The 27,830-nt window shown below is 27.4% G+C and overlaps 5 long non-coding RNA genes across 5 annotated transcripts; 3 read left to right on the top strand and 2 right to left on the bottom strand.

Moving 5' to 3' along the window:
• Positions 1-364: 364 nt before the first annotated feature.
• On the bottom strand, positions 365-1,782 carry LOC111041301. Its single transcript, XR_002605309.1, has 3 exons — positions 1,652-1,782; positions 1,401-1,548; positions 365-509 (listed from the first exon to the last, which is right to left on the bottom strand). It is a non-coding gene; the product is annotated as an uncharacterized LOC111041301 (long non-coding RNA).
• Positions 1,783-5,499: 3,717 nt separating this feature from the next.
• Positions 5,500-6,697, top strand: LOC111041298. The gene is made up of 3 exons (XR_002605306.1): positions 5,500-5,618; positions 5,689-5,835; positions 6,568-6,697. It is a non-coding gene; the product is annotated as an uncharacterized LOC111041298 (long non-coding RNA).
• Positions 6,698-9,341: 2,644 nt separating this feature from the next.
• LOC111041299 lies at positions 9,342-10,733 on the top strand. The gene is made up of 3 exons (XR_002605307.1): positions 9,342-9,470; positions 9,544-9,690; positions 10,612-10,733. It is a non-coding gene; the product is annotated as an uncharacterized LOC111041299 (long non-coding RNA).
• Positions 10,734-14,636: 3,903 nt separating this feature from the next.
• Positions 14,637-15,922, bottom strand: LOC111041297. The gene is made up of 3 exons (XR_002605305.1): positions 15,795-15,922; positions 15,571-15,719; positions 14,637-14,762 (listed from the first exon to the last, which is right to left on the bottom strand). It is a non-coding gene; the product is annotated as an uncharacterized LOC111041297 (long non-coding RNA).
• A 2,762-nt stretch (positions 15,923-18,684) lies between these two features.
• Positions 18,685-20,690, top strand: LOC111041296. The gene is made up of 3 exons (XR_002605304.1): positions 18,685-18,803; positions 18,872-19,018; positions 20,567-20,690. It is a non-coding gene; the product is annotated as an uncharacterized LOC111041296 (long non-coding RNA).
• Positions 20,691-27,830: the final 7,140 nt, after the last annotated feature.

The raw sequence follows: 27,830 nt of genomic DNA, 5'->3' as shown, positions 1-27,830 counted from the left end.
CGTATCAATAAATATTTTTTTTTTGGAAAGAATTTGTACTATGACATGACCCTTGTGAACTTAGCAGTGCAACGATAACGGATAAGTGAATATAATTAATATTTTTTTAACATAATAACATAATCACGATTGTAGATAAACAACCATAACTTAGTCATAAAGAATTATAACTAAAAATGGGTTAGGAAAAATCAAAAAAGTGGATCTATTTTTTGGTAGAGGGGGGGGGGGAATTATGGTAGACCCAGGGCGCAAAAACTGTAAATACGGCCCTGTTTCCATGTTTTCACTAGGATGATACCTATCGGTATTCGGTGGTTAAAGGTTACATACCTAATATGAGAGTAATTGAAAAACAAATAAATTAAACGACGGAAAGACAGATTTATTTTGCGATGTCAATACGTAATAAATATATGATTACACATTTTTACTATGTACTGTTTGAAGTTTTGGACTATGGCATTTTTGATTTTGAGGTTTATGGAGACTTGACAAAATTAACAGTTCTGAAACAATAAAACATATGGTAAATTAATACAACAATAATATATTATGATGTATAACAGTAGCGACCAACTTGCGGCTCACGTCTTATCAACAAAAACCAAAATTTACTTATTATTATTATTATATTTTTTTTTTTTTTTGGCATTAATTTATAAGTTGATTCTAATATATAATTTTATGTGTTTATCAGCTGTTAGCTATCTATATTACTTAGATAAAATTATAAAATGTATTTATAAACATTTTGGCTTTTGGTATCATTGTATTTATCCATGTGGCTCGCGAACACATTCATGCCGCCACAACATAGTGAGTACAACCATTAACAGTAGAATAATTTTTGGGGATTAATTAAAAATAGAAATAATATTTGAAGAGTGAAATCAAAAATTTACATAAGAATTCTAACATTTTAAAAAGCTACATTTATTATTTGAAAAGTGACATTTTTCTTGCCCCTTGGCCGCTTATATGACATAGTTCATGGTGTCATAAATGTTCGGTAAATATATATTTACGTATACACTATTCATTTTATTTAGATATAATATGATTTCGTTATTCATGTAATTTTTTTTATAATTTATGTACGGTTTTTTAATTAATAACAACATTTAATTTCATGAATAATGTAACAATAGAATGTTGAAAAAAATGAAAAAAGTACTTATAATTTATTATTTTTTAAATTATATATATATTTATGATGTAGTGACTAATTATTTTATTTATCTAAATTGTCAAAAATTAAGAAAATTTATCGATCTCAAAAAACCTTTAACTCAAAATTTTAATCACAAAATTGAAACACAATAACAATATGAATTGGAAAAAATACTATCCCATAAGGTAGTATTCAAAATTAAAAAATCACATAATTATTAACTCACCATCAATTGGCTGGTGGCTGGGGTGGCTTTGGCGACCGATTTGATGGCCTTGGCAGATTGGACTTGTCCGACGACAACGATGTTCATGGATACCTTTTCAGCGCCCATTTTTGGTTTTTGGTTGGTTTTTGAGTAGTTATGTGGAAAACTGCAAAAAAAAAAGAATATCAGATACCTACAAAATATGTTGCCGTGAATTTAAAAAAAACATCTATTCGGATAAAGAGTGTTGTTTAATAGGTTGTACTTACCAAAGAATAAAGCTGCACAAAAAATGTGTTATGTCGGATTTGACCACACGGCCGTTCTTTTATACACACATAAAAGACCGTCTAAGGTAGTGTAAGGGGGGGGGCGTAAATGGCGTGATCGATGAATTTGGTGCGATTCATTGTCAGATGTTGTCTTATTGTTAGATAAAACGCTAAATTAGGTGATTGATAAGACGTCATGTTACGTACGAAATATAATGATTTCAATGTTCAATCGGATAATCGGATCATACTTATTCCAAATAGACCGTTGTATTTTGGTCAGGACCCTCTGACAAATTTGTCAACAAATTAAAACATTATTGCCAATCAACATGAAAACAAGTTCTAAGTATAATACAACAGTCCTACTTGCATAATAGACCGTGATTGTACATTTTAGGCGTCTTTTACTTCAATAATAATTTATTTATCAATAGAGTTTGGATGTTGTTAATGACCAAAATTTCATTAAAATACGCATATAAAAATTTAAAAATATGCAAATATATGCCTTTAAGTATATCAAATATACCTATTTTTTGACAAATATATGCAAAAAAAAATACTCAAAAAAGGTGTTAATATTAATTCAAAATAAATTATAAACACTATTAAATGTGCACTAAATATAATATCTATTTTAAACAATTAAAAAAAATGGGATAATACCATAATAGTAATTCAGAATTACTTGTGTTTTGTAAGTAAATCTAAATGCCACTAAATCTAGAAATGATCAATAAATGCATTTATATGCTCAAAAATGTCAAATATGCAAAAATATGCAAAACAAGTATGTCTATTTGTAATACAAACTTCAAAAATCAAATTTATATCACACTCCAGAAAAATATGATAAGTCATAAACATCCGAGCCTTGTTAATCAATATAATGGTAGGTATACAGAATAAGACCTATTCAGAACATTAGAACAGTTTATGCCAATAATAGTGAATAATTACAATTTTGTCAATTATGGTACGTTTTCGTCACTCTCTGTTTTTATAATTAGTAGGTACCTCTATATTGTATTGTAAAATTATTTTAGACGTAAACGTAAAGTTTAGGGAATCGTGCAAATGTTTCATATTAATTTAAATGTGTAAGGACCTAAATTTAAAATGAACCAACTACGTCGTCTAATGTAAAAACATGCAAATGCAATATCAAAATTATACTTAATAATAAGTGAAACATTTTGATTTGATTTTTAGCGCTTAATATTTAGTAAGCAAAATTTTAGATTGTTAAAATAGATCTTTAATTATTATGCTGTAGACAGCAGAGAACACACAATAATTATAGCCTGTATGTAATATGCTATTTGGTGTTGATGAATTAAAAACAATTTTGAAATGTCTAAATTAATTTTATATTTAACACCTGTGTTTATGACGGGTAATCATAACTCATATTTTATTATAAAACTCTTAAGAAACGCCTTTTGAATAAAATTGTTATTATTTTATTATAACAGTTATTACAATACTATTATAGCACACAAAAATCCATTCATATTGTTTTAAATACGTATAAATATTTTTATTCATAAATTATGAAAATAGATTGTATTTTGTAACCATGTAAGGCAACTATGTAATTGACCTTAATTATTTAATTAAAAAAGTACGTTTATCAATGTATGGCAAATGACCTGGTTGTTGTTGAAGCTAAAACCAATGGTTTTCACGACGAATAAAAAACAAAATCATAGAAACAAATACTAGTTATCATGGTAGATAACAATAATTATAATTGTAGAAATATTATATAATAATATACATCACGCCACGCAGCAGACCTATACTTTGAACCAACTTACAGCTGTGTGTTATTATACTAAATTGTTTTAAATCTTATACTTAAAGTTATGCATTTGCAAATAACGGTAAAGTCTGGCCCTAATTTTCATGCATCTAATTTTGGGTTCTTTGTGTATAACGAAGTGACAAAAGTTAACATAATTACCTATCGTACCTATGCAGTTAAAATTAGTATGTTCATATTATAATAACACAGAGTAACAGTAGTAGTAGTTGTTCTATTGACAGTAAATACTGAATAATATCTCGAAAAGGATTTTAAAAAATGTTTGTTATAGGTTATTATTATATTTAACTATTTTTAATGTCTTATTTTCTTGTTCCGAAGTCGAATATTTTACTGATTATGCAGAAAAATCAAATGTTGAATGAGCACCTAGTCAATTACCTAGCTACAACTTACAAAATGTATTAAATTGACTTACGACTTACGTATAGGTGGTTCAAACGTAGTAATAAATAACTCAAAAAAGAAAAAACAATAATACCTTTTATTATTATTATTTTTTTTTTTTTAATAATATCAACTGTTAACTACCTACTTACAATATATATTTAATCGTCTATAGTTGTTTTAAAATTATAGATTTAACATGCATTTGCTAAAAGTGTGGAAAAGGATTGATGAAAGAGCAACAAACAATATATTATAAATCATATCAATACAATTAATTACAAACTTTTAAAATAGTTGTAAATGTTAATGACAACTATATCTTTTTTTTTCTTCAAATAATGGGAATTCAATTATCAACCATATGACCGGCCCTATAACACGTCATACTATATCATTTGAGAAAATTCAATAATGAAGTACAATTTATTTTTATTTTCCATTAGCACCCTGCCCTATTCAAGCATATCAATTTTTCATGGATAGATGATTATCGAAAAATGTGCTCAATATGACATACGAATTTTCTAATAAAAAATAATTCATAAAAACTGATGATAATTATCAGAGGTGTTAGTTCAGACGTTTCAAATGAAGGTTCAATTTTTACCAACCAGACAATTTAATATGAAACATCCAATTTACAGTTATTACATCATATTATTATATATATACAATAAATATAATATAATATTGTATATTATTTAATATTTTGTTTTATTATTTACTGTTTTCTGTTTGATTATACTAATATTTCATAGTAGATATATTCTTTACAACTCGTGGAGGGCATTGATGCATTATAATGGGAATACCACGACTCGAAAACTGTGTTTTGAAGCCTATTATTATTATACTTTTATTATTTAATAGAAAAATTATTTTAATTAACACGGCGATATGGATAGGCAATTCAAGTACAGCATATTTGTTTTGTTGTTTCCTTGTCTTACCAATATTTTACCAATAAAATGGAGAGTACTACATTGTTATTGTGTTAATGAGCGAAAGTTAGGGGATATTTCAATTAGTGAGCAACACAATATTTTACACCCAAGAATATTATGACATTTTAAAATTTAATAATTGAGTTTCTGAGTTTTTTTTAAATATATTCAAATATGCTATTTATAACTCAATTTTTATTTTTCAAAATGTTATTCGACCGAGTATTTTAAGAGTTTTTAAAATACATGTACATTGTACTTAATATAATACTTATAGTACTTAAAAAATAGATGTAATATAAGCATAATTAATAAGTCTAAATAATAAATATATTATTTTTATATAAATAATTTAATTTATTGATATAATAAAATATATGTAATATTTAATATACGAAATCGTGTTAAACTCGAATAAAATTAAATCCAAATGTTTAAAAATAATGTCCAGTTATGTATGGCTACAAAAAAAAAAAAAATAAAATATAAAAAAATAAAAAAAATAAAAAATATTAATTTGAACAAATACTTTATCAAACGAAAAAAATGGGTGACAGCATGCTTGGTAAACGACCGAGTATACAATTTTTTTTCCGATATCATAAAATTCGGAAGCTATGCACATTACATAACTGATAATATGTTTTACATTATTGATAAACAAGCAATCTTCATAGTAAATATTGCAATGATCACGCCACACCACCTTTCCATTTTCAGCCGCCGGGCGAGTGTATATAAAGGCGTGCGTGATCTTGATTAAGGCATAACACATCTTTTTGTGCAGATATATTCATTGGTAAGTACAAATCGATGATATAAGTTTTATTTAGATTTATAATTTATAAAAATTTTATTTCCATTTACAGTTTTCACTTTAATCCTCAAAAACCAACCAAAAACCAAAAATGGGCGCTGAAAAAGTATCCATGAACATCGTTGTCGTCGGACAAGTCCAATCTGCCAAGGCCATCAAATCGGTCGCCAAAGCCACCCCAGCCACCAGCCAATTGATGGTGAGTTAAAAATGTTTTGATTTTTTCAAATTTTCTATAGTAGAAAGATAGATATAGATATTTTTACCAACCAGAACTGTCATTTAGTTTTAATTTCATTTTATTTTTGATAATGTAAACAAAGTAGGTAAATAAATACACTGTGCAAAGTTTTAAATTGATGTATGACATTTTTACAATTTGGATTAATATGATTCAAATGTGTATTATATTTGATTATTTTCTAATCTGTAACACTTATAGAATGAATCGAATTTAAAAAAATAAAACAATATATAACTACTATTGTTAAGTAAACACTATTTATTGTGAGCCAAGCATTTTTTAAATACTTTAAAATAGTCCCTTATAATATAGTTAATATATATTCAAGAATGAACATTATAGAAACCTTTCTAAAGATTAGTAACTTAAATTAATCACGAGTTCAAAACGTCAAAATCAAAAATTATTATTTTTCAATCTTCCGTGTATTGTAAATAAATTATGATTTAAATATTACGAATTTTGTTTTACCGTGTGCCTACATTAATATATATTGTACTACATCAAATTTCAAGTGTTTAAATTGAACAATAAATTACATCGATTCCGTTATGATGATTCCGCTATTTTATTATTTTCATTACTGAAATATTAGATCGTGATATCGAATTAAAATTATTATAAACATTATGGTGCATGTTTTTTAACTTTGTTATTGATTTGTATGTATTTTTTGTTTTGTTTCAGAACTGTTAATTCATGTAATTCATCCATGAGCTCCATCTCAAACTCAAACATGCCATAGCCCAAATAATTCAATAAATGATTCAAATTGATATGTAAACCATGAAATAAAACAGCCTCTTCCGGAATTGAACTATGATTTTTTTCTATTTATACTTGAACCTCGTGCCTATCTTTTACGAATTTCTGATATCCATATCAGTAATTAATTGTTATATTAACAATCATTCAATAGTGTTGTGCCTAAATAATTGTAAAAGGTACAGATAATATTGTATATATGTTTACGTATTATTTAGTGATACAGAAATATTGTATATTCAATATTGTGCTGATGCTCTTGAAAATATGAGTAACTATATTATCTTATATTATTCAACAGTGAATTAATTTTAGTAAACATAATAACGTAAATCACGAACATCAAATGCAAAACGTGATATCCGAGACCATAAATGTATTTCGCTTCAACTTAAAGAAACCAATTATTTCAACAATACGTATTTACAGTTATACACTTATACTTTACAATGTTATTTAAAATATTATTTAACATTGATTATTTTACATCAATATAAACTGAAATAAACTGATTTGTTTGTTTGTCTTTCTGTGATATTACTTTTTGGTAGGAATAAAGATCAAATAAAATGAAATCTGTTTCAACTACTTCAATTGTTGTGTTCTTATGAAAAATGATATTGAACCTAATCGGTATTATTTTCATTTTGGTTTTGAATGATGAAAATTAAAATCTTTATGATACTTCAGTGATGTATAATAATATAGTTACCACAAAGACGTACAATTTTAAGGAAAATGTTGGGAATAAATATTATAATACATTGACGAAGTAGTTGAATATTAAAATATGAATGAGGGATTTTTTGCAATCATTTATTGTTCTACAACGCGTAAAAAAACATTGCATTTAAAAATAAACTGTTATGAATAAATATATCAAACGTTTGCTACATAATTAAAGTATTTAAATTAATTTTCAAACAAAAAACTACCTATTTATACTATTTGTATTATAACGTATAACGTAATGTAACCAATGACAACCATCTGTGAACAAAAAATATAATATAATCAAAAAAAGCATTTTATTGATTATTCATATAAAAAAGCAATTACAACCTTTATTAAAAAATTGCAAATTGATTTAATTAGTTTGTAGTAATAAAAAAAATAATCTATAAATAGGTGTGCATACTTTTCGAAAACGATAAATTAACATGCCTTATCAAATACTTTATCAATACCTATCGATGATAATAAATCCCATCGAAACTTGTTTTAAGCATAACATCGACAAGATGTCGTCTTTACAAGCTCTTATTGATTTGTTCCATTGATATGTATAGAAAACTATCAGGTCAATAATTGATAGTTAAACACATACAAATCAAAAAATGAAAAAAGACAAATAAATACAAAAAAAATGTTCACCAATTATCTGAGAAATTAAATGAAACACCTTGTAATTTAAAAATTATTTTTCTATTGTTATTAAAAAAAAAAGGCATTTACCTTCAATAAGGACCCTAGTTATAAGGATGGAAATTCTAATCAAACGGCATTATAAATACTTTTTGTTTCAATCATTCATTTTTATGCAACTACATTTTTTTAAATTCAATATTTTCTTGATCATATTTTTAAACAAAAAATGTAAAAGAAAATTAAGTGAAAATCAAACAAGTTAAAGTAAATCAAGTAGTTGACTTAGTGAAAATAACAATTAAAAAACAAATCACGGGATTTAACCAATCTCGCAGATTATTTTTATGAACAAGTATTTTAAAAAAAAATTTGAGGTCGATGTCATTTAATTTAAATTTTCGTAATTATTACAGTAATACAACTGATACTAAGGATGATACTGGACTGACGGTATTTTTGGGGCATACATAAAAGTATACAATATTATTTATATGAGTAGATAATAATATGATCAATAATTATAATCGTTTGGTTTTTAAATGGAGGTACATATTACATACATTAACACACTGACTATTATTGGTTGAGAATAGAAAAAGTAATAATAATTAGTTAAATTTTTTAATATTTTTAAAGAAATATTAAATAAGTTCACTACATAGCAGGCAAGCAGGGAGAAAAACTCGAAAATTATTAAATGGTGGCTTTAATTTAAACAGTTGTAGCAAATATATGAAACTGGCTCGTCACTACGTTATCATCAATTCTGTGTGATAACGTCTACATTCGTTAATTTTTAACTGAGTTGAACCGTATTAAAAAATATATATATATATACTAATAAATAATAATGATTGAAAAAGGTTTTACGGAATTTCGAAAACGGATGTAATATTAAATTTAATCTATACCTTGTTATACTCGAAATACACTCAATCCAAGTACAAGCGAATCGCAATAACTCAAACCTCGATGGCTCGAAAACCTTGACAACAAGGTTTTTTTTTTACTTTCATCGAGGTTAGGTTAGGTCAAATTCGCGTTAGGCCTCTCGAAATACACATATCTCTTTTTTCTATCTGCCTTAAACTTAGCCTGGCTCGACTGTATTATGAAATTTGTTCATGTTACACATTTCACACTTAAAAACGACCAAAATATTAATTTGAATAAATTCGTTTTTAAACGATCAATAGCATAGAACAAGTAGTAAAGTATAAAACGACTTTTAATCAATTGTTCATATATTATTATCTCGACATTCCAAAGCTATGCACATCACACGTTTGATTTGTTTTTCATTATGATTGGCCAACAAACAAGCACCACGATCTTTCACGATCACGCCACTTTGCTTCCCCACTTGCAAGCGGCCGACGACGAGTGCGTAGGTATATAAAGGTGTACGTGTTCACGATTCCGGCATAACACATATTTTTGTGCAGATATATTCTTTGGTGAGTAAAAAATGACACAGTAATATTTCAATTTTGATTTCAAACGAATTACAATTTTTTTTTCCGCTTTCAGTTTTCACTCAACACTCAAAAACCAACCAACAAATCAAAAATGGGCGCAGAAAAGGTATCCATGAACATCGTTGTCGTCGGACAAGTCCAATCTGCCAAAGCAGTCAAGACCGTCGCCAAGGCCGCCCCAGCCACCAGCCAATTGATGGTGAGTGCATAAATGCTCTTCGTATAACATATATATTGTATATTATATGTGTATAGTTTTAAAATACAATTTGATTCAGTTCAATTTTCATTAAAACGTTTTGATCAAAAGCCTTTTTGAAATATAAATACAATTATTTTATGTTTATTTTATACATACAATGGTATTAAGTTCGTTTATTTCCCTCATATGCCATCACATACCAATTTGTTAAATTTCTTTAGTACTTTCATAAATATTTTTTTGTTTATTTCATGATTCCCTTCAACAATAATAATTATTTTGTTTTCGCTAGTATATTTGATTATATTCATACCTTATACCACTTATACATTAATTTAAAAAAAAAACAATATTTAAAAGTAGGTACCGTTAAATTATCAAAGTTACTCCATTTTACATAAATTAATAACTATTTATTGTGAGTCTCTTTTTAATTATTTTTTTAGTTTTATTTACTTCGTCGTCGAATATTTTCCAAACTCTCATTAATTAATTTGCATTGTAAAACGTGAAATTAAGATACCTGGGGCCACTCTTGTACATTAAATACATATTTTAAAAGTTACTATACAGAAATCGTTTAAAGATTAGTTATTTAAATTAAACATTTTTTAAATGAGAAATTTAATTAATTGGTACAAAATATTAAACAATTAGTTTTAAATCTTTGTTATTTATTCTCTTGTTATTTTTATCTTTGTTAATTACAAACTAATATTGTTTTCTTGTGAACATATTTTAATTTTTTTAAACGAACATAATTACATTTTCACTAAAATTGTTTATATTTATTTTCATTACAAAAAAGGTTAGAATGTAATATCAAATTAAAAATATCATAAACGTTTAATGCACATTTTTTTTAGCTAAGGATTTTTGAACATTTTTATTGATTTGTACATTTATATTTTGTTTCAGAACTGTTAATTCACGTAGTTCATCCATCACAAACTCAAAAATGCCATAGACCAAACAATACAATATTATGTAAATCTTATTGATTTGACGCCATGAAATAAAACAGCCACATCCGATATTCACTTATATATTTTTTATTCATCCATACCTTGACCTCATGCCTACATCTGTTCCAGGGTTTGCACCTGAAGAAAACAAATTCGTTTAATGTTATTTATAGTTAAAACGTTTTACAAGTTTTGCGAATTTTGCTCTGATTTAGCATTCATCTGTATTCTGTACCCATTGCGATTTAAACATTTTCATATATGATAACATTACAACTGCAAAGACGTACAATGTTCACTAACATTTTAAGGATACATATTATAATATATTAACTGATTAATCGAATTCTATTCATATTTGATATTATGAATGACGCGATTCAAGTATTTGGAAATAACTGATTGTTATACAATGTATAAAAAATATTTAAAACAAAGTTTAATGTACAAATATCACAAACGTTTGCCGTATAATTCACATATTTAAAATAATTTTCATATTGCTATATTTACCATTACAATAAATTATAGTTCTGCTCCAAACCGTTTACCGAGAAGACTCATTTTCAATATATTCAGCAAATAAATAGTGTTTTATTTAGAATTCATTATTTTACTATTCCTGAAGTTTTTTATACTCGTCCGACACAGCGAGACCCTTCCCTGGTTCCTCACCACCGACACACAGAAGTACCAGTCTTTCAAAACAACACTGTTTGTTTTGCCACATCCTGTCTTTCATTTTATTTTCTCTACTTCACAAATGTACTACCTAAATTGTATACTTACTAAATAAATATATATGGTGGAAGTCTTTGGGACTGTTAAATAATGATTTTGACGTCCTAAACAAGAACAGTTATAATTTTCGGAAATGAGAATACTTCAATAAATCGTTTTTCAGTGCGCACGCAGTTTTGTCTGGTCTTACAGCTGACATTAACTAGGTGAGAGCGTGATTATTGCTATCTACCCAAACACACGAGACGTGGTTCCAGAGTCAATTATTATAGTCTCGTGAATAATCAGGAGTTGCAAATTGGTTTATGATAATATTTATTATCTTTATCGAGAAGTACAAACTAAGGCACTAAAGGATCTATGTAGGAGTACTTAGAGTACTGACAATTAATAGTGTGGTGTGTATAAAATGTATAGTTAAGCAGTAACACTGTATAATAGTTCTGGACAGAACAATTTGTAATCGATCAAGTCAAATTTAATTCTTTACAATAAACTATTATATTAATCAGTATAAAAAAAAAAAACATAATTTCGCTACCCAGTCAATTTGCATTTATATTTGTACGGTCTTTTTTTCCATCTTACATTAACTATTTATACGTTTCTGAGGAAAAAATAGCTTCATTGTACAGCAAAATAAACGCAAAGGAGAGCTAAATAATAATTATGATTTCTATACCTAGTGAATTGCGTCATTTTATATTTTTCTAGAGAGGTCAAACTGCACATTTTAATATGAAAACATAAACATGACTGCTAAAACGATATCGAAAAATCGAGTAATTTTAATTAAGTCCATATAGGTATTATAGGGTTGTATTCGAGATCATGGATGAATTGAAGTGTGATCGTTTCGTTTTCAGTATTTCCACGTCTATATATTTAAAACTAAAAATATTAATTATTGTCGGGACAATAGTTTTCTAGTGCTTACGCAATAATATTATATTTCCTCAAAATTAGGAAAATCAATTGTCATTTCGCCTGCAACAATCGTCCGAAAACTTGGACTGCTCTTGCAAATCAGCCGGGGGCAAATGCAGACTTTGTTCCCCCAACAAAATTTTGTATTTATCTCGAATTCCCGTTTTGTTTGCCAAAAAATAGATTTGAACGAAAAAAAAAGTGACGTGCTGAGACGAAGTTTCCGAATGTCATCGATTCACTAGCGATTGCTATTACAAATAAGTAGGGGGGCTTAGTTAAGTGAAATATATTTGCACTGTGCTCGAATAATAATTATGTTTATAGCCTGAGACGAAGCCTTAAACGAAACTTTTTCGTACAAAGTATCATTAATATTAAATTCAATATAAGTGGAGCGGCACAATGTGGCGTGATCGTATTATTATAATAAAAAATTTGTTTTTTATTTTTGTTTGCAAACAAAACAGAGATTACGACGTGCTACTGCATACCTAATATTATAATCAGTGATCACCTTCAAAGGACGAAAGTTTTAATGTATTTCAACTAATTTAATTAACTGATTTAACCTTGCCCATCAGTAAAATAATACGCAGTGCTTATTGATTTTAGTACTATTTATAACCAATGGTGTGACTTATGAAAAAATGTTTAAGAATTGTTTAAATTCCATAGGTTTATGTGTACGATCGTTTTTGTTCATAATCTTTAATTTTAAGTTAAGCTACGTATTACATTTTACCGATAAGCTTTAGCCGTTTATAATAGAATTTAGGACAATAAAAAAAAACAAACAATTTCGTTACGTAGATAAACTATAGGTACCCACTTAAATAAACGATAAGGTTAAAGAATTAAGATAAACTGTGAATAAAACACTCATTGTTATTATAACTGTTAAGCGAATGTATAATTTGAATAATTTAAGTGTAATGAACAAGTTGTTAAAACGAAATCGTTAAAAAAGTGTTTTCCAAAAATCAAAAAAAATATAAAAATCTTTATTGAGGTATTAGATTTTGAGCTTATGATTAATTGTATTGATTTTAAAATGATCAAGCTTAATTTTTTGTTCTCCAAACTTAAAATATCTTTTATGGCAGAAAAGCGCATCTATAAATGGAAATTTAAGAGATCAAAAATAAAAAGTTCCGAGTACTTAAAAAAAAAAAAAAAATATAGATAAACATAACATTTTTATGCAAAAATGGTTTTTGAAAAAATGTATGTTCTTATTTTGTTGTAATATTTAAAAAATGAATGATCGTAAATACTTGAAATATTCATCAAATGTTTACATCAGTTTTTTTATACATATTAAAGTTTTCAAAACATTTTGACTCTTTTTGAAGCTATTTAATATAAACATTTTCGATTTATTCCCATAAATATCGTGATAAAAATTTTCGCACAGTCAAAAAGTTTGGAAACTATATTTAAGTTATTTTATTGTGAAAACTGTAAACATTTTCAATTGTAAAAGCTTCGGCTTGAAATATAGTTTATTCCTCACAAATATAACAGAATGGAACCAAAAAATATAAAAATATACATAAACACAATTTTTCTTTTATGGATATTTAAGTTCTAATTTCATATTTAAACGAAAAAAACGATTTTTGTTACTTTGTTATAATTTAAAAGTATTTTTTGTGAGGATTTGAAACTTTCAAGTACATTATTATATTTTCTACATATAAAGACATTTTCAAAACATTTTTATTAATTGTATAGAATGGTATACTTTAGACCCAACCTATTCACATAATTCAATGGTAAGCCGGTATATCGACTTAAAAGTCAATAACATTCTACCACTCTATTGTACTGTTATATTGTTATAAATAGAAGTATTCAAAAAGTGTTCATCAGGGCCAGTGAACGATTATTACTAATAGTTTGTTAGTTAATGTCTGATTATTCTACTATCAACCAACAGATAACATATAATTGAACTACTTACTATTAAATGTTCACAACTTGGTTGAACACACTTTTAAATATCTAAAATTACTATTTATCTGTAATTAATCCATGAACCCTTTTTTAAAGACTATTTATATTATATTATTATGATAATATACCTATGATAGTATTAAATTATTAAAATATAATTTTATCCAGCAGTATGTTATCATTGGTACTTGTTATGCAAGTACTATAATCATATTACCATGATATAAAACTATAAAAAGTATTTAAAATGAATGGTGTTATTCGTGATATCGCCAATAATGATAAAAAAATCGTGAATCTGTATTATGGACAGTGGATAAGGTAAAGTTTAAAAAAAAATACACCAAATAGTTATGTTTTTCGGAAGTGTCTGATTTATTTTGCAGTGTCAATACAGATATGAATTACATATTATTGTACTGTTTGGGCTATGGCAGTTTTGAGTTTTGCAATGTATCGACTACATAATTAACAGTTCTGAAACAAAAACAAAAAAAGTAAATCAAAATGTATATTTGATTGATAAAAATAATATACCATGAATTCTAATATCATAAATCATAATACAGTAAAAAAGATTATGAGAGCATATTTTTTTACTACCTATAAAGAAGATTTCGTATTAATTAAACAACTATTATTATGTTTTTAAATGCAACAACAACAACAACAACAAAAAAAACGTTTATATTAATCTATATATTTTTATAAAACATTAACTAGTCTAACCTATAAAATAATATTTTTGAAGAGTATAAACGATTAAAATCATGTTGGGTAAACATAATACTATGCTAATTTAATAAAAGGAAAAATGTGTACAAAAATTGCCATTAGTATTATGACAAGTTAACATGAAACCGTTCATAATAATATTATTGACATCGTTTACCATTGTTAGTTTAATATTTTTTAAGCAAAATAATGTAAGTTACATCTTAATTATAATCTGGAATCACATAATTTATATTAAGTTTATTAGTTTAACCATTGAATTTAAATACTTAAACGTTGTATGTTATTGCAAGTTAAATTGTTTGGTATTGGGAAGAGATTTTTAGGTGGAAAAATTGTTTTTCAAAACGTTATATTACGGTTTTCTTTGAAAATTAAATCAATTAAATTAAAATTAATAATAAACGTAAAACAACGTAAGCCATTCGTCAGATTCAAGCAAAACATATTATATTTGTATAGTTGGTATGAATAATTGTTGTGATTATATTATTTTATATAAATGTTTCGGTTTTAAAATTTAATGAAGTCTTAAATTTATTTAACTCACCATCAATTGGCTGGTGGCTGGGGTGGCTTTGGCGACCGATTTGATGGCCTTGGCAGATTGGACTTGTCCGACAACGACGATGTTCATGGATACTTTTTCTGCGCCCATTTTTGGTTTTTGGTGGTTGGTTTTGAGGATTAAAGTGAAAACTGTAAATGGAAAAAAAAAATCATTATTAATTCAAAATCAAAATAAAATAACAATTAATATCGTTTCGTACTTACCAAAGAATAGATCTGCACAAAAGGATGTGTTATGCCGGATTCTAGATCTCAGACACCTTTATATACACTCCCGCCGATCGTATAAAAGTGGGGCGCCGGCCATGGCGTGATCATTGTAATATTATGATAATTGTTTATTTACAAAACATTAAATAAATATCTAACCTGCAGCATATAGCTTACGGAGTTCGCATTCCGTTAAATTAAAATTTTAAAATGTTTAATGTGGTTCCACATCATATTGTAAATTATCACCAGGATTACCTCACAAAATAATTAATTATAATACAATTGAAATACACTGTAATAAACACACGTTCAAAATGGCATGGTTATCAAATTGTCGTTAATTTATTTTCGTACGGTATATTTTTGATTTTACAACTTGGCCATTAGTGTTTATAGTATGCACTTCATTATATTTTATATTGTTCTTAATCTTGTAAAGTACAAAATTTTGGTTCGTAAATAAAAGAAGTTTATACATGAGCACAGTTTACGGCTGAGATAGTACAAATATTTACGTTTTTGAAAATGGTATCTTTAAATAAAGTCAGGTACAGTCCTCTAAAATTCAAAAATCATAGAACATAGTTGGTAAATAACCCTGTATAAAATTACAAAAGTAGAATAAAATAATAATATGATTAAAGAATAATCAGTGATCATTTGACGTGGAAAAAATAGTGGTAAAATTACTAATTTATTCTCTTGCTAAAGTTTTACATATATTCAAATGTTGTATTGTATTATTTAATAATTTACTATTAGATTTCAATTTCGCTTATCGATGTTTGATATTTCTGATTTAATTTTTTTTTAAAAGTATTGATTTTATAATTGTATTCTTTCTTTATTGTTGCTCAATTTCGATTTATATATTTTGTTATTTTTCGTTAGGTATTTTACACATCTTTATGCGATTCAAAATTTCAATATATATTTAGATTCTTCTTAGTGATAAATTTATTAATTTTACAATGATGTGAGTGTCTTAAATAAATTTTTTTTGTGGTCCGGGTACATTTCACACGATAAGTAGTCGAAATAATGTTGAAAGTTAGTTAACTTCAATATATTTTCCAGTGGAAAAGTGATTCTAGTTAGCAATAGGTATGAATTTGGGAGGTTAGCATTTAAAATTCTCTTTTTTCATAAGCGCTGTGAAAACGTTAAAAAAAATTAAGGAGAAATTGAGGTTTTTAAGCAAAAACAGTTTTTGACAAAAACGATTTTGGTCTTTATTGTTTCTCCTATTATAAAAATAATTTTAACATACATAAAATGTTCACTTAATGTTTGTATTCGCAATTCCTATGCACCATAACATTTTCGAAATATTGCGATTCTTTTTGAGCTATTTATAGGCATAAAAAAAATTAGAGTTTTTTTGGTTTTTGTAAACTATTCTGTATAAACATTTTTTTGCACCGTCAAAAAACTTAAAAATAAAAAACAACGTTCCTCGTTAGTTGCTGTTACTAGAAATTGTTAAAAAAATGTTTAACATAAATTTATAATAATTTTTTATGAATGCCTGAAGTAAAAATGTTGACAAAATTCATCAAAATCTCTAAAATTGGCAAATTGTTTGGAATTAGAAATTCATGAAAATTGTCTGTGTATATATGAGATTTGAAATAATCATATAAGATTCTTCATAAGTTTTCTTACGTTTGACATAAAAAAAATGTTAAAAAGAAAGCCAAATTCATTTTTATGGGTGTTTTTGAGTTTGACATTGGATATTGACCAGTAAATTAACAAATTCTTATAAAACCATTTTTCTTATTTGGTTGTTATTCAAAAAACTATTGACCATAGGTACTTTAAATTTAAGTCAAATGATAATTTTATCATTTTCTATACACAGTAAAATTTTCAAAATATTTCGACTCGTTTTGAGTTCTTTATAGACATTTTCAATTTTCATTTTTTTTAGTTTTTTATTCTATAAATGTCGATAAAATTGTATTAATTGGTTCAAAAATCTTGAAAATATAGTACGAGGTTCATCATACGTTTTTAATACAGCAATTGATAAATATCTGCATGCACGGTTTTTTTATAAGTAGGTATTTTAAGTTAAGATAATGTTGTCAACATTTATCAAAATCTCGAAAATTATCAAAATATTGGGTAGTTATAAAACAATCAATTTTTATAGCAATGAATTGAATATTTAAAACAAAGATTCTTATAAATAATATTTAATACAATAACTAAAATATATATAAACACATTTTTTTTTTTTTACAGACATTTTAAGTTCAAATTTGGACGACAATGCATATTAAAACCAAGAGTAAAGGTTTTAGTTATTTTGTTGTAATAAAAATATATTATTCGTGGGTTTTTGAGACATTTAGAGTACGTTATTATATTGTGTATAGCATACGCACAATGACATTTTGGCAAAAATAAATTTAACCTTCTGGAGCACTAGTGCTTAGTAAAATAAATTACACAATTATATTATACGATTTACTCATTGAATTTTTAGTCTATATTATTGTATACTGTGTTATGTGATTGTCTAGTTATAGTAACTTGTATATTGAAACCTAATTAAAATAAAAATAAAAATATTATAGAATGAAGCTAGCCGTCTTTGCTTAGAATCGTTTTTCGTGTACAATTTGTTTATTGAATTCAAATTTAACACACCCATTGCAGTGACAATCTAGACACCCATGATGTACAGCAGAGCATGCCCGATTTTCTACATACTTTCGTTAACACAATAATTGTTTGTTAGCCTTGATTACCAAAAAAAAGTTATAAGTCGAGGTATTCGCCTAGAAACGTTTAATAGTAATATTTTAGTACAAAATACGCTCTCGCACGTTTATCGCAACCGAATTATCAGCCAATCACTAAAAGCGAGCACTGTTATAATACGATCACGCCACCTTATCGTCCCACTTTCGGCGGCAATCGAGAGTGTATAAAAAGGCGTCTCAGTGCTTGAGTCCAGCATAACACATTTTTGTGCAATTTTATTCATTGGTAAGTACGAAATAACAATATTGCGTTTGCTTCCAAATATTAACTAAATGTAAAATTTGTTTTTACAGTTTTCACTTTGTTCAACAAAAACCAACCAAAAATCAAAAATGGGCGCTGAAAAAGTAACCATGAACATCGTTGTCGTTGGACAAGTCCAATCTGCCAAGGCCATCAAATCGGTCGCCAAAGCCACCCCAGCCACCAGCCAATTGATGGTGAGTTAATAATTATGAGATTTTTTTTAATTTTGGATAATAGATTAGTTGGGTTTCGATTTTATTTTCTTCTTCTATGCTTACCAATGCTGGTATATTTATTTAATTTTTGACAAGGTAGATGAATTAAATAAATTAAATAATTACAGCCGATTCATTTTTATATCGAGTGCACCATACAAATATAGACAATTTTTTTTATTGTAATAATTAAACAATACTAAATACTCATAAAATTTTTTCACGATTTTTTTTATTAATTCAATCAATCTTTTTTTTTTTTTTTTTTTTTATTTTTAATAAGATATATACAATCTGTACCCGTTAGGCACAATAAGAATATGTGATATAATATTTTGTACATGAAATCNTTTTTTTTTATTAATTTTTAATTATTTGGATTATTCATTTAGTAAGTCACGACACCAATTTCTTTTTAGTCGACGTGTTGGGTTGCCTGGAATTGTGCGAGAAGCTAAATTGGATATAAGGGGATTAGGATGATGTGGAAGTCTGTTGTGAAATCTTTTGTAGTATATTATGGCTTCAGCATGAACAGTTTTTATGTTTAGATCTGTGTGCAGAGAGTAGTTGGAGACATATGGTGGGGCTTTAGTGATTAATCTTAAAATTTTATTTTGAACGGTTTGGATTTTATTTACATTAGTTACTTTTGCATTGCCCCATAATTGTAGGCCATAAGTCCACATGGGCTTGATTAATGATTTATATATGAGGAGTTTGGTGTTTAATTTAGTGTGCTTGTTAGATATTAGTGATTTAACTGAGCGTAGTCGTTCATTTAGGGCGAGTTTTTTAGCTTTGATATGAGGTCCCCAGGTCAGGCGACGGTCAAAGATTAGGCCTAAGTACTTAACCGATTGGGATGAAGGGATTGGTATGTTATTAAGAAAGACTTCTGGGCAGGGAGGGAGACGAAGAGTGAATGTAGTATGAATGGATTTTGATTGGTTAACTTTAACTCGCCATTTATCATACCAGACAGACATTAGGTCTAGGTGGTTTTGAAGGTTTAAAGAAGCAATGTGAGGGTCTTTGTGTACTGATATAATTGCCTTATCATCCGCAAATTCAGCTACAGATGTTGTTTGAATTCAATCAATCTGACATCGATTTTTAATTTAAACTGTTATGTTTAATGTATGGTTATCATTTCCATTAATTCATGAACGTATTATTTAAAACGATAAATGCTTTATACTATCAACTTTTTTTATTATTATTTTATGTGACTTAGACAAATTATTTTATTCTACAGAATATAAATTTAAAATATGTGCTTTTCTACAATTTTTACCTAATAGCCTAGGTATACAAACTGTTTTAAAAAAATAATATCATTATGAATGCAATTAAAAATTTTCAATTTCAATAAAATATTATAATAACGTTAGCTAATCGAATTCGAAAATATATAATGCATACTATTAAATTGCTCGAACGATAACAACTGTAAAAAGTATATTATTATTGTTTATCACTATAACATTAAATTATATTTATCAACTTTTTATTGTTTTGTTTCAGAACTGTTAATTCACCATGTCCATTATCTCAAACTCAAACATGCCATAGCCCAAACAGTACATTGTAATATGTGTATTGACATTGCAAAATAAATTGAATATCCGTTTTTTTTTTTTTTTAAAAATTTGATTGTATTTAATTCATAAAACTATATAAATTACTTTATCCGTTATTACCATATCCTAATCCTTTGAGCTGAAAATTACAAAAGATAACTGTAAATAATTAGTAAAAATGTGATAAGTTTACTTACACTCCGTCCGGCGAGAGAACTCAAAGATTCTGCGCATCACTATTTCACACTATGTCATCGACAAAGCCGTTCCTCTGTGATAGTATCACGTGGAAATGCCCAGAAAACAAGTTTTCTTCGGACTGTGGCATAGTACACAGAACACAAAATCTGAAATCACTTAGTTCCGTTGGTTGATGATTTCTGTTTATTGAGAACTTAATCATTAAAAAGATAGAAAATATTTCGATTATAAAAAAAAATTAATTACCAACTGATGGTTTGAAACTATAGAGTATTTTATTTTTGTTTACAATTAAGTACTGTACTTAAAATACTTAAATAGCAGGAATGGAAACCGATTAATAACCAGGGCGGTAAAACAAGGTATCGGATATCAGAATCAAGATCGAAATCGACGATTATTTGAAAAGCAACCAAAACCCAAACTGTTTTTAATGTAAAGTATGAAACTATTTTATTTAAGAAAAAATCTGAACACCTATAAAATGGTCTTCAAAATTATGTGGTTATAGAGTAAATACTAGATGCAGACTCTCTATAATGATATAGTATAATAAATATAAAATTAATTCCACCCACAATATCGGTACAATAATATATTAGCAAATACATTATAATGTCTATAACTATTGTATATCTTTTGGTTCTTGCGAACAGTGTATGCGTCAATATTGTAAAAATAAAAAATAACAGATAGACTGCAGTCACTATAGTATGAAGGCAAATTATGATTTTACATTTCCCAGAATATTTCATGGCTATTAGTGATTAGATTCGGTTAACTAACTAGTCTTGTTAGTTTAATAACACATATTGTTATTGTTTTTAATGTTGGACGTCAACAATGGCGCAACTAGACCTCTAAAACGTAGGGTGCTGAATCTGTGAATGTATCACAGAGTTGTGGGGGGCAGAGCCACCCACACCCCCCCGCACCTAAACCTACAATACTCGATAAATCAAAATTTTAAAATACATATTAACACACTTCACATAAATAAAATAAAAGAAATTAATAATTTTCTTTTTTTTCTACAATATCAATAACATATTGGTACATTTTAATTTCATAATCTTGTTAATAAATAACTAAGATATCATACATTTTAAATCAGCATAATTTTTCTCGGTTTCATGAAGTATGAATAATTCTGCAACTATGTAATGTGAAATAGTTACAGAAAAGTTCATCGACGGCCATATGAATAGATTACTAAATAGATCAAACAAATGTCAATGATGTACCCTGCTATTTGTTTTCACATAAACTGTCCATTATAATATACATATAACAAGTTAAACATGAATCTGCGGTTAGATTTAAATACATTTACTCAAAAAAACATAATAAAAACAAAATACAATATCATAAAATGACCACTAATGCTCAATGTTATGATATAATATTGTATTTCATATTTCATATTGTATAGATTTAACACTAAAAATAATATTATGTTTCGGAATCTGAAATAAAAAATGTATCGTGTCATCCAAAGAATTCAAAAACTCGAAAACTGATAACGACATATTATATTATAATATCTATCATCTATGGCAAAATCTGATCGTCGTCGCTCATCGGAGACGATTCACAATTAAAGGGTCCGGTGCAAGAACCGGCTATCTCCACTTTTTGAAATTGTTCAGTAGAAATAAATAACGAAATAAAAATATTTCTAATTGAGGTATAAATATAATATAAACATAATTGAATTCTTCGTATGAAGAGCTATCTATATGTATATATAAATTTACATTTTACATTATTTTAAGTACATTAAATATTAAACCGTATTAAGTTTAAGTACATTAAATATATTTGTAGAGTGATATTTGAACATACATTTACTTTGTATTGAATTTTAGGGTTTAAGTGTTTCCAAATCAACTTCAAATGTGTTTCAGATGGCTTACGGCATCGTTAAGCTATATTTTGGCAGAAAAAAATCACTATTAAGTAAATTTTAACTAGTATAACGATAGAAAATAGTTTTAAAAGTGACGTTTCTGTTTCATCGTTTTTAAAGCAGAAAGATTGAATTTTGACCATCCAAACCTTTATAATATTTTAATGCGAATGACGAACTATTCGTTAATACAAAAAAAACCCGACTTTGTTCATTCATTTTTCATATAGGTCTTATTTTGACACTTGTTGAGCGATATTTGAACATAAATTTTACTTTTGTGGGTTTGCCCAAGTACTCTGAAGTTATGTAATAAATATAACACTGTAATATTACCTCGTATAATATGATATTTATTAAAGGCGCCACATATACAATTTAGAAAATAGGATAAATATAAATATATATAATAAAGAGCGGAACGCTCGCACAATTTTTGTGACTATATACGGCAGTGGACGCGGAACAACAGACTAGAATATAAATAATATAATTAATACCGTCTTTACAATACGTGCCAGGCAATGGTCGTGATTAGCGACAAACTTAATTAAAACTACAGATATATATATGAACATTACGCAATGAATACTTTACTGATGTTACATAATCAAAAGATCGTAACTGCAATACAATATAATATAAATAATTATCATGCTAATGATACCAATTCCCCACACTTTGTATTGAATTTTAGGGTTTAAGTGTTTCCGAATCAACTTCAAATCTGTTTCAGATTGCTTACGGCATCGTTAAGCTATATTTTGGCAGAAAAAAAATCACTATTAAGTAAATTTTAACTTCTATAACGATAGACACAGATACGACACAAAAAAAATCGTAATATTATTCATTTCAATGTTTTGAATTAAATTTGAAGCATTGTGTTTTGACCTTCTAAATTGTGTTTATCTTCTCATCCTCATGCAGTTGGTAATCTCACTGTTTGTCCTTGCTCCTGTATGAATGTTTGTACAAATTCATGGAAATAAACTTATGAGAATATATATTGTTACCTTTTGCGGTCTTCCCATGGAACTGACGTTGTCGTTTGGCCCGTTCGAGTGACTATCGCTTTGTATACGACAACGGCCCTACCTTCATTCGGTTGTCACGGTTGTACGCCTGTGGCTGATCTGTATGTATGAGTAATGAGTAGGGCTACTTTAATGAAGTAAAACAACAACCTTTCCATATTATTGAGTGATTGAACGTTATCCTAATATAGTAATATACTGTTATCGTTTTTTCTTCTTAGTTTATTTTCAAATTTTAAATATTTGAGCGACTGTGTTTTGTCAGAAATTACCTTTCGCCATACCATAACTGGTGGCCGCAATACGTGGCCCCGGCGGGTTGTGGCAAACGTAAAAATTATTTCAAACGATATAGCGCCGTTGCTCATGGTGTTAATGGGCGGTACGATATCATTGAAATAAATGTGCGAGAATCGGTACTCCGAACGTGCTCCGATAGAACAAGCGTCGCTGTTCGCGGCCACTACATCATTGCTCAGATCTGCGCGACTAAGCCGGACCACTTAGCGACCGCTTGAGTTGACTGTTACGTATTACGGCTGCGGGGACCGAGGGCACATATCACACGCTTTGACAAAGTACGACTGCTTTATTAATGCTCGACGGCGGAACACATAATGATGTTATGCACGTACATTTTATATAGGCTATCTCCGATAACATATCGTCTACATCGATAGCTTAATTGTTGTTGTACAATATATACATATACGCACATAACAGTGACATCGACGCATCAGTGCATCACACTCGTCGTTTTAATTCGAGCATAGCCTAAAATATTATGCTTTAATAAAGCATCAACGATGAAAATAGTATATAAGCGTGTTTTTTTTGTATCGTGATCGAACAATTTGTCGTTTGTGTTTACTGCGCTCAAAGACTGTGTGCGGCTTCACACATTGACTGTTTGATGACAAATCTGATTTCAAATTTAAAACAAATAATTATCAAAAAATAATATTGAACTGAATAAAATTAAAATTTTATAAAAACGTATCAACGTTGGATTACAGTTTGGAGTTTTCCACAACTGGACTGCATCTTTTACCACTGTAACCCTTCGTCCTTCGTATTATATTCTCTCTATTAATTTATTTATTTACTACTAAATACTGAGTGCCGATCTAATACGTGTCACGTGTGCGTCATGCATAATAATATGATAGCATTACGTGTATAGTGTTAAGATGCTTAGACATTTCGGTGATAACAAATTGTTTTTCCCTCTTTTTCTTGTTTAGTCATTGTAACAGGCCACGATGTAGATAAAATTTTACAAAAAAAATTTAAAAAATTTACAAATTTTAAGATTTTACCTACATCGTGTAACAGGCCTATGCAACTCATAATCAAAATATCAAATATACACAAATCAGCAGTGCTCTTATTGTCTGGTCCCGCTCTGGTAGCGCGCTCTAGTAGTAATGTGTATTATAATTATTTATTACTCTCTCACACGCTAAATGTAAGTGAAATTAACTAAAAGTGTGTTAATGTATGATGTATCCAATAAAAAATTGTCCTAAAAATGTTTTGTTGAATATTGTTAAATTATTAGGTATGTAAGAAATACAAAATATTGTTTACTAAAAAAATATTTGTATAGCTAACTATACACAACAATACTTATAACTTATATGTACATTTTTGCTTACTTTTGCTGTTCTATCAGGTTTTATATCTATAATATCTTCTTTTTTAACAAATTCTTCTGAAAAATGTGATTGACAAATTCTATCCTCAATCTTTAAAATTTTACCTAGAACCACCCCCCAACTTTCCAAACGATTTTGTGTTACACGAAATGTAGCATGTAGGTACTCCTGTAGTTTTACAATTGCATATAGTATATACCACAATTTCGTGACATTTTAATAAATGTAAGTAATATATTACAGCCAATTTACAGGTAAACTTAAAAATATTCAAATGAAACAATATAAGTAGTTAATACTTAGGTACTTTTTGACCTTTAAAAGGGAAAAGAACAATGTGCGGGTCTGTATATTTTGGCGGTATTATACATTCATAGATTATTACTATGAGCAAAATAATGCCGATATAATGGTCAATGGATTGTTACAAGTTACAACTACGGTCTCAGATTATTACCATGTTTTTTAAGTCGACAACCAAGCATCGAAATAATAATAAATAATAATGTTATGGGCTATGGCATTTGGCCCGTTTTCCGCTAGATAACGCCACCAGAGCGGGACCCGACAATAAGAGCTTTAGAGCTTCATAACTGGAGATTAGTTGCCAGACCTAATAATCTAAGACCATGCATTGTAACATTGATTAACAGGTATATACTATATATTTTACATATTTGATATTTGTATGTATAAAATAATTACTTATTACATTTAAACACATAATATTATGTTGGTGTGTCGTCATGCTCTGCATTATAGGGCTCAAATAAGGGAATTCCAGTGGGCCGGTTTCATAAGTAAATAAAAATGGATAGAACCGTATCAATTTTTATCATTCTCGATATCATGATTATTGTTTTTTTTTAAACTTTCATGATGTCATGGCGTTGACATTAATTCATACTTAACGCGTAGCTGAATACATCGTAATACCGTACATAATATACAAATAAAACGGTTTTTTTGTTTATAATTTATTCAATAATAATTGGTCACTGGTGACTGATGAGTGATGACTTTCCCGACGAGTGTCGGTGAATATGTCACAAGCCAAAATACTGCCATATATACTAATAACTTAAGGTATATAGGTAGGTACTTAACAAATATACCAGTAGTTGGAACAATTTTCACACAAATTACTTGCCCATATTTTAATTGTTGGTGTACTTGGCAGGTACTGGAAAACCGGCTAATACTCGATTACAGTCAATAATATTAGCAAAATACAATAACTAAAAAAACCATAACTTTCACACATAAGATTAACCATAAATATTCTCCAAAACTAACTTGATAGTAACATTATCGCAATATTCTAATGACTTAATTATTTACATCAATACCTACAATGTTTAATTTATGTTGTTGAAAAACCTTAGAATAACATTAAAATTTAACAAAAAAAAACTTCTACCCTACATTTTATTTTGTATTTACAAAAATTTTACAGTGAAAATAGAAAAATAATGTTTGTTATTATTTGCATAAAACATCAATGTAACTTTCATTTTATGTAAACAAAATATTTTTTTAATATAATAATATAGCCTATAGGTAGTCAACTCATAACAGATATAGATAATAAATAAAACTTATTAATTATGTACATACATTTGGACATTAATGCAATTCTTCAGTACAATATAATTTTTTTAATATACATTTAATGTGTCTCAAATAATTACCTACTAATATGATTCATAAGTCCTATTAAAATAGATAGGTATTTATAAATTATAATGCGGATTAACAAAAAACAGAAAACAAATTAGACTTAAAATAAGCATTTATTATGTTACTAAATCAACACATATACAGCACAATATGGATAATTATGGACTACAGTTGATAACATTTTAATAAAACATTTTTAGGTATATCATATAGTAAGTAGTTGAAGTTTCACAGTGCTTACATTGCTTACAATGTTGCATAACATTTTGATAATATAATTGCCTAACTATTTGATAATTTAATTAAAAAACATTTTAACTTTAAACCATTCTCATGAATTGAATACAAATTACATAAATCATTAGTATTAACTACAAACATTCTGAAAAATGTTTAAAATAAACTGTATTGGTTTGTCCTTCGGTTTTATAATATATTGTACTGTAATTAATGAATTATCTTGACATAAAAAATAATGGTATTTTTCTTACGCAACATCTACCGTAATCTTTATGATACCGTAATAATTATGATTTTCTTGCAGAGGGTATTTTATGCATTTAACAGATTTTTTTATATATTGTAAATAGTTTTCATACCTAAATGAAGTAAAGTTATCAAGTTGTTCATGCAACAATGTAAAGATGGATAATAAATTACACTATGAACATTATAACTTATATAGTTATGGCCATTTAATAAGCCATAACTATTCACAAACTT

Source organism: Myzus persicae, unplaced genomic scaffold, assembly GCF_001856785.1.
Source record: "Myzus persicae strain clone G006 unplaced genomic scaffold, MPER_G0061.0, whole genome shotgun sequence".
NCBI classification, from domain to species: Eukaryota; Metazoa; Arthropoda; class Insecta; order Hemiptera; family Aphididae; genus Myzus; species Myzus persicae.
The sequence above is the reverse complement of the archived record's forward strand: the minus strand, read 5'-3'. Positions and strand labels throughout refer to the sequence as shown.